The sequence below is a fragment of the Falco punctatus genome (genome assembly GCF_963210335.1).
Source record: "Falco punctatus genome assembly, chromosome: Z".
In the NCBI taxonomy this organism is placed as follows: domain Eukaryota; kingdom Metazoa; phylum Chordata; class Aves; order Falconiformes; family Falconidae; genus Falco; species Falco punctatus.
This window is the reverse complement of record NC_137586.1, coordinates 21,906,126-21,922,461: the sequence shown is the minus strand read 5'-3', so window position 1 is coordinate 21,922,461 and position 16,336 is coordinate 21,906,126. Positions and strand designations below refer to the sequence as shown.

The window sequence follows — 16,336 nt, the reverse complement described above, 5'->3', positions numbered from 1 at the left end:
CTTCACCTGTCACAATCCTAACAATTCCTAGCAATTTGCATGAAGCAAATCCAAAAGGTCATAGAATCATAGAATTATAAATCATTTAGGTTGGAAAAGGCCTTAGAGATCATCAAGTCCAACCCTTCGTCCTGGACTGCCAAGTCCATCACTAAACCATATTGCTTTGAGCCACATCTTTGAATTTTTTAAACACCTCTGGGGTGGTGATTCCATCACTTCCCTGGGCAGCCTGTTCCAGTGCTTCAGTACCCTTTCAGTGAAAAAGTTTTTCCTATTATCTAATCTAAGCCTCTCCTGGCATAACTTGAGGCTGTTTCCTCTTGTCCTGTCACCTGTTATCTGGGAGAAGAGACTGACGCCCACCTGCCTACAGCCTCCTTTCAGGTAGCTGTAGAGAGCAGTAAGGCCTCCCTTGAGCCTCTTTTCCAGGCTAAACACCCCCAGTTCCCTCAGCTGCCCCTCATAATATCTGCTCCAAACCCTTTATCAGCTTCATTGCCCTTCTCTGGACAAACTGCAGCCCCCACTACGTCCCTCCTGAAGTGAGGGACCCGAACCTGAACCCAGTATTTGAAGTGCAGTCTCACCAGTGCTGGCCTCATCCAGCCAGCTCTTAACCTGGTGTAGACCACACACCTGTCCAAGCCATGAGCAGCCCCAGGTAGACAAACAACATCCACAGCTTTTCCCTTATCCATGAGGTGGGTCATCTTGCTGTAGAAGGACATCAGGTTGCTCAAGCAGGACTTGCCTTTCATAAACGCCTGATGGCTGGGCATGATCCCCTGGCTGTCCTGCATGTGCTGTTTGATGGAGCTTAGGATGTTCTGCTCCATGACCTTCCCCAGCACCGAGGTCGGGCTGACAAGCCTGTAGTTCCCCAGATCCTCCTTCCTGCCCTTCTTGTAGGTGGGCATCACACTGGCTGACCTCCAGTCCACTGGGACCTCTCCAGTTAGCCAGGACTGTTGGTAAATGATGTGGCCTGGTGAGCTCCTCTGCCAGCTCCCTCACTACCCTCACTCAGGTGGATCCCATCTGTCCTTGTGCATGTCCATGTGGAGCAGCAGGTCACTGTTTCCTCCTGGGCTCATCCCTGTCTCCCAGCTCAGGGGGCTGAGTACCCTGAGGGAAGCTGGCCTGACTATTAAAAAATGAGGCAATTAAAGCATTAAGTACCTCACGCTTTTTCTCATCCTCTGTGGCAATGCTCCCCCCTGCATCCAATAAAGGATGGAGATTATCCTTGGCCCTTGTTCTGTTTCTAATGTAATTGTAAAAACATTTTGTGTTATCTTTTAGGGCAGTGGCCAGCTTGCATTCTACTGGGGCTAGTGCCTCTCTAATCTTTGCCCTGCATAACCTTACAACATCCCTATAGTCCTCCAGAGTTGCCTGCCCCTTCTTCCAAAGGTGCTAAACTCTCCTTTTTTCTCAAGTTCCAGCCAAAGCTCTCTGTTCAGCCAGGCTGGTCTTCTCCCCAACCCAGCTTGGCTTTCAGCACATGGGGAGCCTGCTCCTGCACTGTTACGACTTCCTTCTTGAAGAAAGTCCTTTCTGGACCTCTTGGCCCTTCAGGTCAAGGTCATCCTCCTAATCTCCAGCCTAGTCAATTGCTCAGTGATGTGGAGTTTCTGCAGGATCTCTGTTACCAGCTGTGTTTCTCCATCCCCATCCCACCACCAGGTTTTCAGCCTATTGCCGTATTTCCACACTCATAACAAGGTTTCTGTGCTTGTTCTGCCTCTTGTGGACGCAAAACTTCAGGTTTGAGCTTCTCACTGTGCCCCAGCTCAGAGGCCCCTTCTGCACTTACACGTTGACTATGTACTCATTTCACAGCGTCAGCTCAGTCCCTTCCTCTTGTGCTTTTTTTGCACGTCATAAAATGAGTTTGCCTCTTTCCTTCAGTTTGTCTTCATACCCTCTCCCTGCTCATTGGTTTTGCCTCTTGTTTTGACTCAGGCTGTCATCTCCGTGCTAACCATCTCCAAAGAGATGGAATTTCCAGGTTCCTGTGGACTGAAGTGGCAAACTAAACCAGAGCACCTGCTTAGACGCTAGGGGTTCTCCATCACCTTTCGCTATGCCCCATACTTCTCCAGTCGGGAGTCACCGGGAGCATGATCCTCATCCTGAACAGCTTCCGAGAGCGGGTCCCGCAGCCCGTTCGGGGCGGAGCGTGCCCCGCAGCACGGCGCTCCCGCCGACCATCGTGCTTTGCTTTTTAGGACGGAATTACAACGTCTCGCCGGGCTTGCCGCTCCAGTGGCCCCCGGCAGCCGCCGGCCCCGCAGCCGCAGCCCACACCCCGCCGCGCCGCCCGCAGCCGGGAGACCCAGGGCCGTGCGGGGAAGCACCTGCGCACCGCAGCAGCGGGGAGCGCCGCAGGTGGGCAACGGGCTGCGTCCCCCCCCGCGGGCCGCCGCTGCCGGGGGAGGCCCGATCCCAGCCGCACCGCACCCCGGGGGGGGGCCGCACCGGGGGCCCTGGCTCAGCGGCGGTACCGGCTCAGCGCCCCGGCCCGGCCCGGCGTGGGTGTGAGCGCTGCGGGGGCGGGGCGGGGCGGGGCGGGACGGGACGGGACGGGACGCCCCCCTCCCCTCCCCGCCCCTCCCCGCCCTCCCGCGGCCCCGCCCCGCCCCTCCCGCGTGCTTTCCCGCCGGCCGCGCCGCCCCGCCGGCAGTCGCTGTTTGGTGGCTGCGGGGACAGGTGGGTCCGTGTTGCTGCTGCGCGAGGGGTCCCGTCGGGAGCGGGATGGCGGAGCGCGCTGGGAGGGGGAGCCCTCGGCGCCCTTCCGCGGGGTCTCTCCCGCACTGGGCCGGGCGGGGTGGCCGCGGGCCCTGGGGCTCTTCCCGCCCCCCTCCCCTCCGAGCTCCCCGAGTGCGCCCCGCGCTCCCCGTGCTGCGCCGCACCCCCCGCCGCGCCCCGCTGTGCCTCCTCCCTCCCCACCTCCGTCTTCTGGCTGCACCCGCATCCCCGTCCCTCTCTGCACCCTGCTGTGCCTTTCCCCCAGCCCCCCCGGCTGCGCCCCGCACCCCGCGGTGCCTGCTCCCGCAGGCTGCGCCCCATGGTGCCTGTCCCCCCAAGCCCCGTGGCTACACCTCGCATGCGCTGAGCTTGTCTTCCCACCTTGAAGAAGAAGCCGCACCAAGGGTGCAGCGTGAAAATGGCCTTCACCTTGCACAGAGGGCTGCATCAGGGGTGTTATTCTTGAAAAATGCCCTCCCACCCCCAACACCCCCCGGAGAGAGGGGCAGACCCAGCTGTCAAGAAGTGGAGGCTTCTTTCTCTGCAGGGGCAAAGGTTGGAGGCAGCCAGGGGAGAGGTGTGGCCCGTGCGCTTGAGATGATGATATTAAAATGTAGGGCTGGAGGGATGATGTCTAGTCAGGGGTTGTCTGGCAAGTTGGAAGGGTGGGGGTCTGGCTTGCTGCCTTCCTCCTCCTTGGGGATGGTTCTCCTCTGCTGCTGTGCATGGCAGGCCCATCCTTAAGGACCGGCAGCAGCAGCGTGGCCGTGAGCTGAGGAAGCTGGTGGGTGCCGGCTCGTGTGGCTGACGAGGCTGTGTTGGGCCAGCCTCTCGGACCTGCCCTTTGCAATGGTGGATGTGGCGTGTGTTCTTTGAGCATTGGAAGTACTTCGATACTTAGTTTGTAAGTATGTTTTAAGTATGCTGATACTTTGGTTGGGTTTTGGACATCGCTGCCACCAAGATAGAATGGTGTGATGCTTGAAAAGGTATAGGGAGGCCGCCAGCCAACTCTTAGTGATTTCTTTGCTTGCTTTTGTAGGAAATCAAAGTAAGCTAACTAAAGCTGTTTGGACAAAACCAGAAACCTTACAGCTGTGTATGGATACCCTCTTCCATACTCCATTGTAACCGAGTCCTTCCCAGACCGTGTGTAGGTCTGTACTGAACATTGCCTTGTGGGAGAAACTTGAACAAGTTTTTCTGGTTGTTGGGAGCAGCCTGGGAACAGCGTGCTGCCTGACTTACTCTGCTGCCCAGCATCTGGGGTGCTGCCCAGGAAGCATTCGGGGCTTGGAGCTGCCTCGGGTAATGGTAGCGTCGCTGTTTACTGGCACAGCGTTAGGCAGCATGGATGTACCCTGAAAATGTTTCGCTGTGGAGTGGGAGCACTTGTACTTACACATTTGCTTGAAGAAAAACAGAAAGACCTAGGATATGAAAACCTAGCCAGGCATAGGCTTATAACATCTTCCTAGGCAGCACCTCTGTTATATATAAGCTGAATAGCGCAGCTTTATGGTATTTCATTATAATGTGTCAATCAACTTTCTATTAAACAGTATTTATTTACTGGTAGAGAGGCAGGTTATGGTACAGGAAGCAATATTCATGGAATGTGCTGGGAAAGATGCCACCACATTAGTTAAGTAATACATGCCAAATAGGACTTAACTAGTTACGAAGCTCACAGAATACCATGAAATACCTATCAACTAATTACATACCAGTAAAAGAACTAATCAGTATGTTTTTATATCCTGACATGACTTAATGGCCTCTGCTGAGTGTGCTCCCCTTACTGTGCCATGCCCTTCCTGGCTTTGTTTCACTCTGCTGCAAAAAACCAGGAAACACTGGTTTTTTTTCCCCCTACCTTGGATTCCTGCTTTTCCTCTTGAATCTGCTTCTGCCCGGTACTTCTCCTTTAATGCTTCTTTCACCTCTTCCTCTGGCTTGTCGCTGCCTGGTTGCTTACCACATAGGCTTCTGGAGGCACGAGCAGATGCGGGGAGAGCAGTGCGTGGGATGGGCGCGGGAGGTGTGTGCGTGGTGGTGGAAGTGGGGGCACGTCACCTTTGTGTTGTGTTCAGGTGCAGGAGGTGGAAGGGAGCCATGATCCCTTCCTGGATCCTTGTTAGCTGATTGTGAAATCATGTTTGTAGTATTCTGCATCTCACTTGGCAGACTTCATCTGGCATCTCTCCCTCCCTGATGCCTCTCTGCCTCCGCACAGCTGTCAGGGGCCGCCGCCCTGTAATTCTCCTGGTGAAGGCTGGTGTGAGCTCCCTGGTCTGCCCCAGCCCAAACGAGATAGTTTAGCTCCCATTTGTGGGTTAAACTAATCTGACTCACTTTGTCTGAAGTGGATTAAGGGCCATTTGTAAAATATGGGTAGTGGACCTATGGCACATAGGTAAGGATGGCTAGATGTGGTGGTGTCATCTTCAGTGGCAGAATGTGGCTTCATAAAAATAATTTTATAGCAGCATACTCATTAACTTCAGGCTAGTGGACATCTGAATCTTGAGGCTACTTCCAAAAGCCTGGGTAGCTGAAAAGTTCCTCTCGCTATTCCTCTGTCCCTCGCCACAGCTTTTCACTGTTCTGGTTTTCATTCCTGAAGTCACAGAAGATGACACAAGTACAGTGCTTTTATCTGTTTCCACATTGCCCAAGTACATATTAAGTTTGAGAACTGACAGATTTCATTGTTTTTCTCTATGGTAATTTATGGATGTTTCAAACAGCACTTCTGGTAGGCCTTACCTGAGTATTTAGGAGGAAGCTGGTCTATGCTTGGAAGCTGTCCTGAGGTGGAAAGGAATGGGAGCTAAGCACTGAGAGGCTCCAACAGAGGCTATTCCAACATTAAGACAAATTATTGCCATAACGTAGATTTAAAGCATGTCACAAAAACTTCACTATTGTTTTAGGTTTAGCTTTAGGATCTTTCTGTTCACTTAAAGTTACTTTACATGCAATTTAAAAGTTGAGTAGTTACTCTGCATTGTTGGACTGTGCTAGGGAGCAGGTCCCATGTGCCTGGGACACTGGAGGAACCTCCCTCCAATACCTGGGCTCCATGCTGTAGAGGGCAAATGCAGCCTAAATGGTGATAAGTAAACCTTTCACTTCTTGAAAACATCAGATTATTAGAACAAAAACATAGCATTAAGAAAATAAATAATTCAATTTGTAAGTCTGATAGTACTTTTTAAAATTTTAGTTCCTTTAAAAACCAAGAAAATGAAAGCTAGAGGGTCATGCAGTGGTTTTATTTTCTGTAGTCTGTTGTCACATGTTCAATAAGTTTTGCAAAGTTGCAAGTAATGTAGCGGTTAAGATTTTTTGCTGTCCCGATACATAGTTGAAATCCAAAAAGTAAAGAAGTATTTCAGCTGAAATTAGAGATACAAGTTTATGCTGATGGGAGGCACCAGAGAAATTCAGGTGTCCTTTTTCTTACTGTCTTTGGTCTTAGTGTGACCATTGAACTGGAAATGTTGACTAGGTTTTTTATTTTTTTGTCTCTTTTTACTAAATTAATGCAGTAAAATGCTTTTGATGTATCGGTTGATGTGTGTCTTGATTTTTATTTTTTTTCTGCATGTTTTTTGCTGCATATGTTATGTCTGCTTATGATGGTTAGACAAGCATTTTATCACTGAAGATACTGACTAGAAAAGACCTATAAGTAGTTCTTAAATTGAGTAACGTGAGAAGAATACACAGTTCAGAGCATCACAGCTTTAAAAGTGTCTTGGTTGTTATCTTGGTTCTGTATGAGAATAAGGAACTGACTTTCAGTAACATTTTTAATTTTGAGATTGTGAGCTAGTACAAAAAACTAAACTCTCAAAAACTCCCTGTAAAGCCTATGCAGCCCAAAGCAAGCTCTGGGTCCCACCTGCAGAGTGGCACAGTTGTCGCAAGGATGACAAATATAGGTGTCAGTAAACTCTATGAATCATCTTGTTTGCTAGGAGCAATGGTATTCAGATTGCCCCTCTGAACTGTGTCAGGGCTGTATTACTCCTTGTGCTGAAAGCAGTGAGCACCCACTCTTATCTCCACTCTGCTCACATACCAGCTCAGGCTGATGTTGTAGTTTCACCAGCTTTTCTTTTGTCCTGAGTGCTTTTGCCATTGTGTCACCTTTCTGTTGTGGTGGTATAACTCTTGGTGAAGGCTGGTGCTGAAAAGCACTGAGGAAATGGTCTGAGTTAAAAAAACCCTTTCCTTTTCTGTGAGACTTGTCTCCCCTGCCATGGAGCTGTTTTCCAAACTTATTATGCAGCCAGAAAAATGTTTTTTTCCAGCACAAGTCAAGGGTGACATAGGAGCATGTATGAGTAATGGCGGGGGGGGTGGGGGTGGGGGGGGGGTGGGGTGGGGAAGGTTGGTTAAAACGGCATTGCTACCATTAAGGGTGCTTTTATCGTTGCAAACCTACCCTGTAAACAGACTTGCTCTGCTTGAGCAGGCTATGCTTAAGAGAAGCTGCTTGTAGCAGCTTTATGAATTCTGACATGCTGCTTGCATGCATTTAATTGTATTGTGAATTCTTTGTAGCTTGGATTATCTTTGATATTGATATGGTGCCTTGCACATTGGGCCCCGTGCCTGGAGCTTCTATTCAAAGTCTTTTTTTTTTTTTTTTTTTTTTCCTTTTACCTTTTATTTTTTTATTTAAAGCAGTACCTCACCAAATGCATATGAATATGACCATAACTTTGTATGGTGCACTGCAAAAACCTGTACAAAAGAATAGTATGTAGTATTGTTGTTGAGTTTCTAGAGGCATGTCTTGGACTGGAATTTAGGAGAATGCTCCTGTCCCAGTGATGGCATTCTGGGTTTAGGGGGTATATCTGAGATCAAAATACTAAGAATAACTCTACTCCTTTTATTCTTTGTTTTCTAACGAAAGAAAGGGACAACTCTTGCTGGAGTCTGAAACACAAAGATCAGTTTGTTGACTTGGAAATAATTTGCATTGTATCATCAGTCCTGAAATGGCTTAAAACAACATCACAAAAACCTGATTCAATGCTTCTCTGTACGCTTTAAGAGTATGGGTATGGTTCATGTTGGTATCGTGCCCTTTCTCTCAGGAAAGTTATTTGAGGTAGCAAGTAGATATTAGATCAGGCAAAACTCAATAGAAAAAAATAAAAAGTGCCTGGAAACTGTTACCAGTAGTTGAAGGTGGTGTTTTTTGATATGTACCTGAGCAAAGTGCAAGGCAACTGGGAAGGAGAAACTTCCTGCTTTACAAATATTGTTGCTGGTGGAAAAGATCTTTTTGAAGAAGGGCAAGAAAGGATTTCTGTTTAGTTAAGTTTTGAAATACAGTATTTCTCAAATGTATCTGTTTGGGATTTTGGGGCTTTTTTTGGTGGATGTTTTGGTTGTGTGTTTGGGTTTTTTTGTTCTTTCTTTAAAGACTTTCCAGCTAGTATTTTCAATTGTTTTCTTTAGGTAAAATGTTTTTTGCATTGTTTTTAATGAAAAAGTATTGGCTAAAGCATCAAGAGTACCAAAATTATTGGTCAGATGTGCTCATTTATTTTCTTAAGTAAATATTGCAATATTTGTTTACCATGTGGCATTACAAATAGATGGGGATCGGCAGCATGAAAATGTCTATAATCTGTTTAGAGAAGTAGTAACTGGTAATGTTGTCTCCTGTGCAGGTGAAATTTACTTACGTAGGTATATTGCAAGTGAATACCTTAGTGTATTTTGCAGTATTTGAATTTATATTTATATATATTTATATATATACATTCACTACAATCCCTTTTTTGTTGGTTTAGATGTACAGTTGGAAATACCTGGATTACATATGTTCTTCAATCACTTTTTTAGTTGGAGCTCTGTGGCTTGTCTTTTCAGTACTGAAATAAAAGATTGACTTTTGAAACTTTAACTGTACAGAATGGGTCTGACAAGCTTAATGAAATTATTGTAATGCCCTTTGGAAGTGCCCTGTCCACCCTTGTTTCCTGTGACTGAGACGAGTAGAAGACACTGTGTATGCAAGCTGAGAGGCTAATGGAGTAAGCTCAGTGTTCACTGTCAACTTTGAAATTAAACCTTCCACAAAAGTACTTGTGAGTATTCTGTATTCCTCAGAAACTTTGTTACAGATGTCAATTCCCTTTGTCCCTTGCAGTGTTACTGCTGTGCAGACAACAGTGTTTCTGTAGCATGTTCTGTACCAAGCTAGGTTGGTAGAGGAGTCTGCTTCCATTTGTTGTTACGCGAAGGAGTGATAAAACTCTAATGCCTGCCTGTAAATGACTTTATTCATAGCTGCGGTGTTGAGGAATTTCACTCATTTTAACTTCTGACCATGAACACAACTCTTACGTTTTAAAGAAGGAAGAAGGTTGGGAGGCAGGAGTGCAAACCAGGAGCTGTTGGGGCACTCTGTGCCTCCCTCCAGCAGGCCCTTTAATGAGTGTTTGAAATCTTATGGGGTGAAAAAATCCCCCAGCTGAATTTCAAATTATCCTGAAACTGCTTCTCATGAACTGATGTGGTCCACTTGATCAGTTAGGGAAGCTTATCTGAAAGCTGCAGAAAGTGTTCCTGATTATGGGCTGGACCATGCTGAGTTCTGGTTCAATCTGGAATTTTTCCCAGTCTGTTGAAATGAGTCTGCTGCTGTATTTCAAAACTGAACAGCTTAGATACGCCATTTAAACTATGTTCAAAAGTATGGGATGGGAAATTGCCTCTGGAGCTGTGGAAATTGCGCAATTTGGTGTTCTTGCTTTTATCCTTTAGAGCCTTTACATGTGTACTTGTGCAGCGTGGTTGCATGCCATCAATTGCTTTCATCCAAGGTGCTGGAGCATCAGACAAAACTTCATTGAAACTAAACAGACTTCTGTGATAAGCAACGGAGCTACTTTTACATATGGTGAAATTATATGACCCTGGTTCACTTGCTGAGATAACAGCAGTGGGAAGAAGTCCAGTCCTCCATTCCAGTCTGTGGAAAAGTATCACACTTTTTGGGTATAGTCAGCTGGATGAACCTGCAGCTATATAATGTATATGGAAGACAGTGTTGGTGAGAGCAGATTCCTTGGTTTGAGCACGAGCAATGAAATCATCCTGAAGCAAGGTAGAAGAGAAAAAGTGGAGACAAACCACTGCATTTAGAAACCTGTTTGAGGGATGAGAGCTATGGTGTTGCTTTAGGTTTAGAAGGTGGTATGTGTCCTGGTAATTTGGCATAGTAACTGGAATATTGAACGGGCACACAACACTTTAGTCTTGTTCACAACTTTGCTGTGCTAACTGATGGAAAAAGTGCACCTTTCTCTCTAGTGACGGAGTGCTCCATAACAAAGAGTGAACCAGACATACTGACCTCTTCTGCAAAGCACTGAAACCTGTACGTGAGAGTGCTGTGTAAGACTTTTTTTCTGATAATTTAAATGTGTAGTTAAATATAAGCTTAATCTTTCTTTGCACTGGAGATAGTCCAGTTTTCTTTTCTTTTGCTGCTGTTGCATGCTGAGTAGACTATTAGACACGTGTCTGTTTCTTGTATACTGGTGTTTTACAGGAACATTAGTATTAGGCTGAGTACTCTGCTGCTTGCCAAGCTTCGGCACTGGAAGTATTATTGTCTCCTGGCTTATTCAGATGTGGCACATCCATTGCCTAATGCACTTTGCTGATGGGATTTTTTTTTTTTTTTTTGAGCTATTTGTATTTGGCAGTCTTTCAGGATTGGAAAGAGGGGAAAAAAGTTAAGTGCAGCAGACTTGGCCAGATGTAACTGCTTCATCCCTGATGTGCTGTTTGGCTGAGCTGATCTATTTTAAACTGTAGAGATGTCTTGTGATCCTAGGTGGTCTCTGAATGCTTGGGAAGATGGTAAAAACTGCTTCCTACTGTGGTGGAAAGTACTGACAGAAGAAGGAAAATTCTTAGAACATCCCTGTGACTAAACCTGTGCATTAATGTGGTGTTTCATTCTGTTCTTCTCTGAAGTTACCTTTCAATGTTTTAAGCTGCCTTCAAAAAGTTCTACTGTTACAAACTCGGAGCCTGCGTAATTCTGCTTTATACACTGTTCTTGAGCTTCCTGAAAGTGCAAAATAATGAAGACTTTAGAAGTTCCTCTTATCAAAGGAACCATGGTCTAGCTAACTAATGTAGAGCAGAAGAAAACTTTCACAGCTGTGTAATGTCATTAATACATTTTGCTCATACTCTACTTTGAGTATTCTCAAATCAGCCTCTACTTTGCATTTTGTGTTAGGCAAACTCCTGCATCTTGATTGCTTGGAAATTGAAGAAAGAACTGAGATTTTTAAGGCTGGATTTTTATAACAAGATCTGGTTTAAAAAACACTGTAAGATGCTTTTGCTAATCAAGCCAGTTAATATTCTTAGGTGATGGAGAGTTTTGTTTTCATGTAAGCTTTTGAGGCTAGGTTGTCATCTGAATACTGTCCCATGCAGCATTGCTTTGCTCTTGGAGAAACATTTTTCTTGTCTCCATAGATCTTTGACTGCTCTGATTCACCTTGACTGGATGTTTCCTTTCTCTTATGCTTGTTGCCAGCTACTAACGTTCCTCTTAAATACTTTCTTTTGAGTTCTGACCCACAGGACTTGCACAAGAACGCTCTGGAAGTGCAACACTTCTGTAGGTCTTAGAAGGGTAACTGCACAGCAAGTGGAAAAGAGCATTTCTGAAACTGCCATTAGTACTGAGTCAAAGCAAAGATGCTTCCATCTTTTGTGTTCACACTGTGTGCCCAACCTCTGTCAAACTGGATCACCCTCCAAGGGTTGCAGTCACCTCAAAAGGGAAGGTGCTGTGGAAAGTTACTGATCAAGAAGTAGTGTAAACAGCATCCAAGATGGCTTGAGTGCTACCGAGAAGCTTACTCAAATTTCAGGCAGAATCAAATGTAATCACATTTCCATGCATTCATCCCTGAACTCAAACTATAAGCACAATGCAATGTTGACAAGTGCTTTTGATTACAGGATGAGTCTGCAGGGTCATTTCCTCCAGCTGCCCCTAACGTTCAGATGTCTCTTTGCCATCTGTTCTCCATCCCTCTGTGATTCCTCCCTTGAGTGCAGAGTACAAGAAGTACTGGGAAACATCTGGCTTTTTCACTCACCTCCATTTCTGAAATCGTATTTCATTTCTGCACTAACTCTGGTCAAGTGTAAATTAATAACTTCCCCTTTTTTTAAGTGAACATCTTCTTTGAGATGCAGGAGAAAAAAACAGGAGTGTCAGGAGAAATTAGGTGTCTATTTCTGTTCATACTACTCTGTTGAATTGCTCTGGCTGAGAGGCCTGAGGATCCAGGCGAGGGTATAATGTACCTTTGTGGGTTGCCTGACTCTGAGTATGTTTTGCAGTGGTTGACTAGACCTTTCATCATGCTGAAGAATGTTGACTTAATAACAAACCCCCCCCAAACCTAAGGCCTTTATATCTCATTGCATGTCCCTCAGTGATTTGGAACCTCCAGCTGCAGCTGTACAAATTACCAGCTCTGGACTGGAGAGATTTAGGATGTTAGTGTAGCAGCTTCCTGGACCACTCCAAAAATCACGTCCACAACAACAGTTGATGTGCCAAGATTGAACCTGGGAGCAGCAGCCTTTTTTATTATACTGTCAGCATGCTTCCTTGGGTGGGAGGAGTATTCTGGTACTTGAGTTTAAAAACACTTAGTGCAGATTTCCTTTAAAATGGCTCGTCACCCTAAAGCTCTGCCATTGCTGTGCAGCCGCTGCCTGTGTCACGCTTCCCAAAGCTCACAAGTTGCACTGTGTGGGTTGCTGCAGAATGTGCCGGCATAGCTGGTTCCAGCTTTCTTTTGGAAGAGCCTCCTAGGGAGACTGCAGTTCCTGATGTTTACAGTGTTCAACAGCATGCCTGCTATACTGCATGGTAGCTTAAAAAAAAAAAAATGGGGGAGGGAAAAAAGGGTGTCAGTTCTAGGTCAGCTGCCTTTAGATTTTATGCCTGCCTAATGCAACACAAGCAAAATCGGAGCAGAAGGAATGCATTATTTTGCTGCCTAGAGTATCAGCCTAGGACCGAGAGGGGTGGTGGGTAGGTTGAGCAAGTGCAAGGCTGTGGGAAACAATGGTAAAGGAAATTAGCCCATGTCAGCAGGAGTGAATGGTGTGGGAGCAGTTCAGCTTTTGTAAATTACTGCATTAAGGAGTGAACAAAAGAATGTGTTGCAACTCCACACCGGTGTTATCAGTGTTACTACTTACTAATATTCTGAACTTGGCAAGATTACAGCTAGCACAATAAAAGTTCCATAAAATGACATTGACTTTGCAATGTCGTTTTGCCACAGCAACTACAGTGATGGTAGCTGAGTTGAGCGTACGCTGTAGGCAAGATATAACTGTAGAAAAATGTCTTCCTTTCATAACGATGAATATTTTTCATTTTATTCACATCTTAAGGTGAATATTGTGTTCTTAAGGTAATTATATATCTTATTTATCTCCCTTTCCTACAAAACTCCTTTCTGCTGTATTTTCATGTTACAAAAGACAGCACTGTCTCCCTGTCTTTGTCTCCTGCAGGTGGAAATTTGTGGTCCAGTTCTCTGTATTTATTGTTCTCTAGTGGTGAATAGCTACAGGTACATTGCCATTGATTACTTGGTTACAAGACGTCTTTGGAAATAGGAAGGCTTATCTGCTTTTTTTCCCAATTGGTATTGGCTAGATTAGCAAGACGTTACCTGTGTAACGAGTCTTGTTCCGGTTTGTTGTAAGGAGTCTGCTCTGCAAGCTGAAGTTTAGCTCTCTATTTCTCTTTTTGTTTAGCTTCCCTGGAGTGCCCCTCATGGTGATTAATAATAATTTATGTCATTGTTCCATTAAGTGGTAGGTAAACACAAACTAAGTTCTTTACCAGTCCTTGGTAGCAAATTGCTTTTTTCATAATTATTTGGATGTATGAAATTCTCATATGCAGTTAAGTACTCACATGCATTAACTATTAACTGTTAATGAGGACAGAAGATACGATGGAGCCAACTCAGTGACTCAGCTTGCCATTGAAGGAAGGGGATGGTCTCACTCGTGTCCCTTCTCATCTTTTGATATGAATAACTTTAATCAAGTAAGTAGCTACAAGCAATAGTACTCATAACCAAAGTCAATTCTAAGCTGTCCTATGTGGAGGTTCAAGAATGACACAGAATTCAGTTATCACAGAGGAGAAAGAAGGAAGATTATTAGACTGATCACAAATCTCATCAATGTTAGCTAGGTCTGTTTCGCTTGTGGCCTGCCCTTTGTCAGTTATATTGGGAAGGTTTTGATAACTGACATGAGGATGCTCTTGTCAGCATTCCATGTGCTTCACCTTAAGAGATGTCCATAGAAAGTTTTAGTCTTACCAAAGCACAAGTAACTACAGTGTGTACTCAGAACAAGCAGTCTTCATCACAACAAGAAAATTAAATATCGTTGGTCCTATTTTGTGGATGCATCCACAAAGCCCCTTAACTTTTAGTCTTATAAAATGCGAACTTTAGATATCATCAGACATCTTTAATTCTTTTCCTTCAGAGTATTTAGTTAGCACTTGCATTCCCTCTACCTTTTTAGACTTTACCTATAAATTGTCTTAAAAATAATATACTTCCTATGTAGGTTAAAACCCCAGACTGCGCTATCTTTTCAGTGCAGATAAATGCCACTCATTATCCCTCTAGTTCAGCAAAGTTTTATATTCTGGTTTGCTTGGTAACTAATGATCTGTACGTACTTTAGAAACACCACAGCTGTAAATAATTCTTACATATATTTATCAGAACTGTCCTTGCTGTAGAGGGAAAAAAAAACCAGAATGGGTAAAAGCTCAGTATATTATGAAGATGTTAGCTTGTGGAGGAATGAGTAGGGATCACTAGCACCATGTGTATGAGTGGTATGACTGTGTAGTACATCTGAAAGTACCAGATTGTGTTACTGCTATCTAGCCCCTGGTTCTTATTTTGTGAAAGCCAGTTTAAAGTGACCCAAAGCTTAGCTGATGTGGTCTTGAATGAAAAATTGAAATGCTGCAGAAAGTTTTCTAGTTACATAATAAGCAAGGAGAGAAAAAGAGAATCTCTTAAGTCCTTTGAGTAAGGAGATTAGTCTGAGTTGGATATGGCCCAATTACTAAATCGATACTTTTGACAAAGGTCTTTGATAAGGGTAATGATGTATCATTGTCTAATGGAAGTGAGGTTGCATTAATAAAAATAATTATATCGTAGGTGAACCTTATTTTGGCTTCTAGGTGAAAGTTGTCATGTGATATGTGCCATGTAGGCAGGGCTAGGTGACTTTCTGAGCTGGCATCACTGAGCTGGGATCAAACTTAAAGGAGCCATGTACAAGTCATGCACTGAGGGACCAAAAAGAAGAGCTTCTGTCCGAAGCTGGGTGCAGGAGCTACCTACCGTGGCAGAGGAGTAGCCAGGTCAGACCAGTTGACTCTGGGATGGCTGACATGCAAATGCTCAGGTAAAGGGTTTTTGGTAAAGGTAGGGAAGCACTGACAAGAAGTTAATGCTCTAGGAGCTTTTCCCCTCCTTATGTTTTTGCCTTTCTCTGAAACGTTGGGAGTATGGGGAGATAAAACTGGGGAAGATAGACAGATGTCCGTGGTGTTCATTTCTCAGGTGAAACTGGGAGTCTTTTCAGACACTTTGCCCAGTGTCTTTCTCATACTTGCATTGAGCTGATAACTGGGTCCAGACCTGTAGAATTCCTTCCAGGCTATGATTGCAGGGACTGTTTGAACTTAATGTGTCTTTCTATGTGATGTGGGACACTAGTCCCTAGGATTGCTTTCACGGGCATCACTGCAACCCCAGGTGATGCATTTAAGATATTAAAATATTGTTGATGCCGGATCTTTTCCTGTCTTACTGTAGTATGATGTACATTTTGTGGTTTTGGCTCTCGTGTTGTAGCATGTCCCTTGTGGCTTGTGGTGTACAGTGATGACTCGCTGAGGTGAAGCATGTGAACTTCTTGACTACAAATCTAGTACATGATTGTCTATTAGTGTGAAGGACTGGACATGATGATCCTGTGTCCCTACATGATTTCACTACCAGCTTAAGGAGATCTATGGCAGGGCCGTTAGTCCATCTTTCTCCCTGCCTGTGGCATCCCAGTTTGTGCATCTCAGTGTTTCCTTTGTATGAGCCTGTTCAGCTTTACAGGTCTGAGTTGACTGAAATTTTTTTTTTTTTTTTTCTCAAAAAGACCAAGATTTCAGCTAGGTCAGTGAGCTGCTGTGACTTAGCCCATAGCTGCCCGAGGACTGGACCTGCCAGCCGTGGTCCGTGGGACTGCACACTGGGGCTTCTCCGTTCAGCTGTTGCTGGTGACTCAGTCAGTGTATATGGACCAAGAAAATACCCATATGATACTGGGTATTTTCCCATATGATTTTTTTTTACCATATGATTCCTATGGGAAGGAGCTTTTCTGTGCCTGTTGCCAGCGTTCAGCCTTGCTGTGAAGTCTGTATTGTCAGTTCTTTTAA

The 16,336-nt window shown here is 44.9% G+C and overlaps 1 protein-coding gene across 7 annotated transcripts in view; it reads left to right on the top strand.

The window, feature by feature from the left end:
* Positions 1–16,336, top strand: part of ELOVL7 (ELOVL fatty acid elongase 7) — a 54,519-nt gene that overhangs the window by 17,792 nt on the left and 20,391 nt on the right. The window contains exon 1 of one of the 7 annotated variants that reach the window (XM_080370973.1): positions 1,098–2,394. The exons of 3 other annotated variants lie outside the window; for them this stretch is intronic. The gene's annotated coding sequence lies outside the window, so the exon portion shown is untranslated. 3 more of the 7 variants (XM_080370971.1, XM_080370974.1, XM_080370972.1) reach the window with 3 other exon arrangements.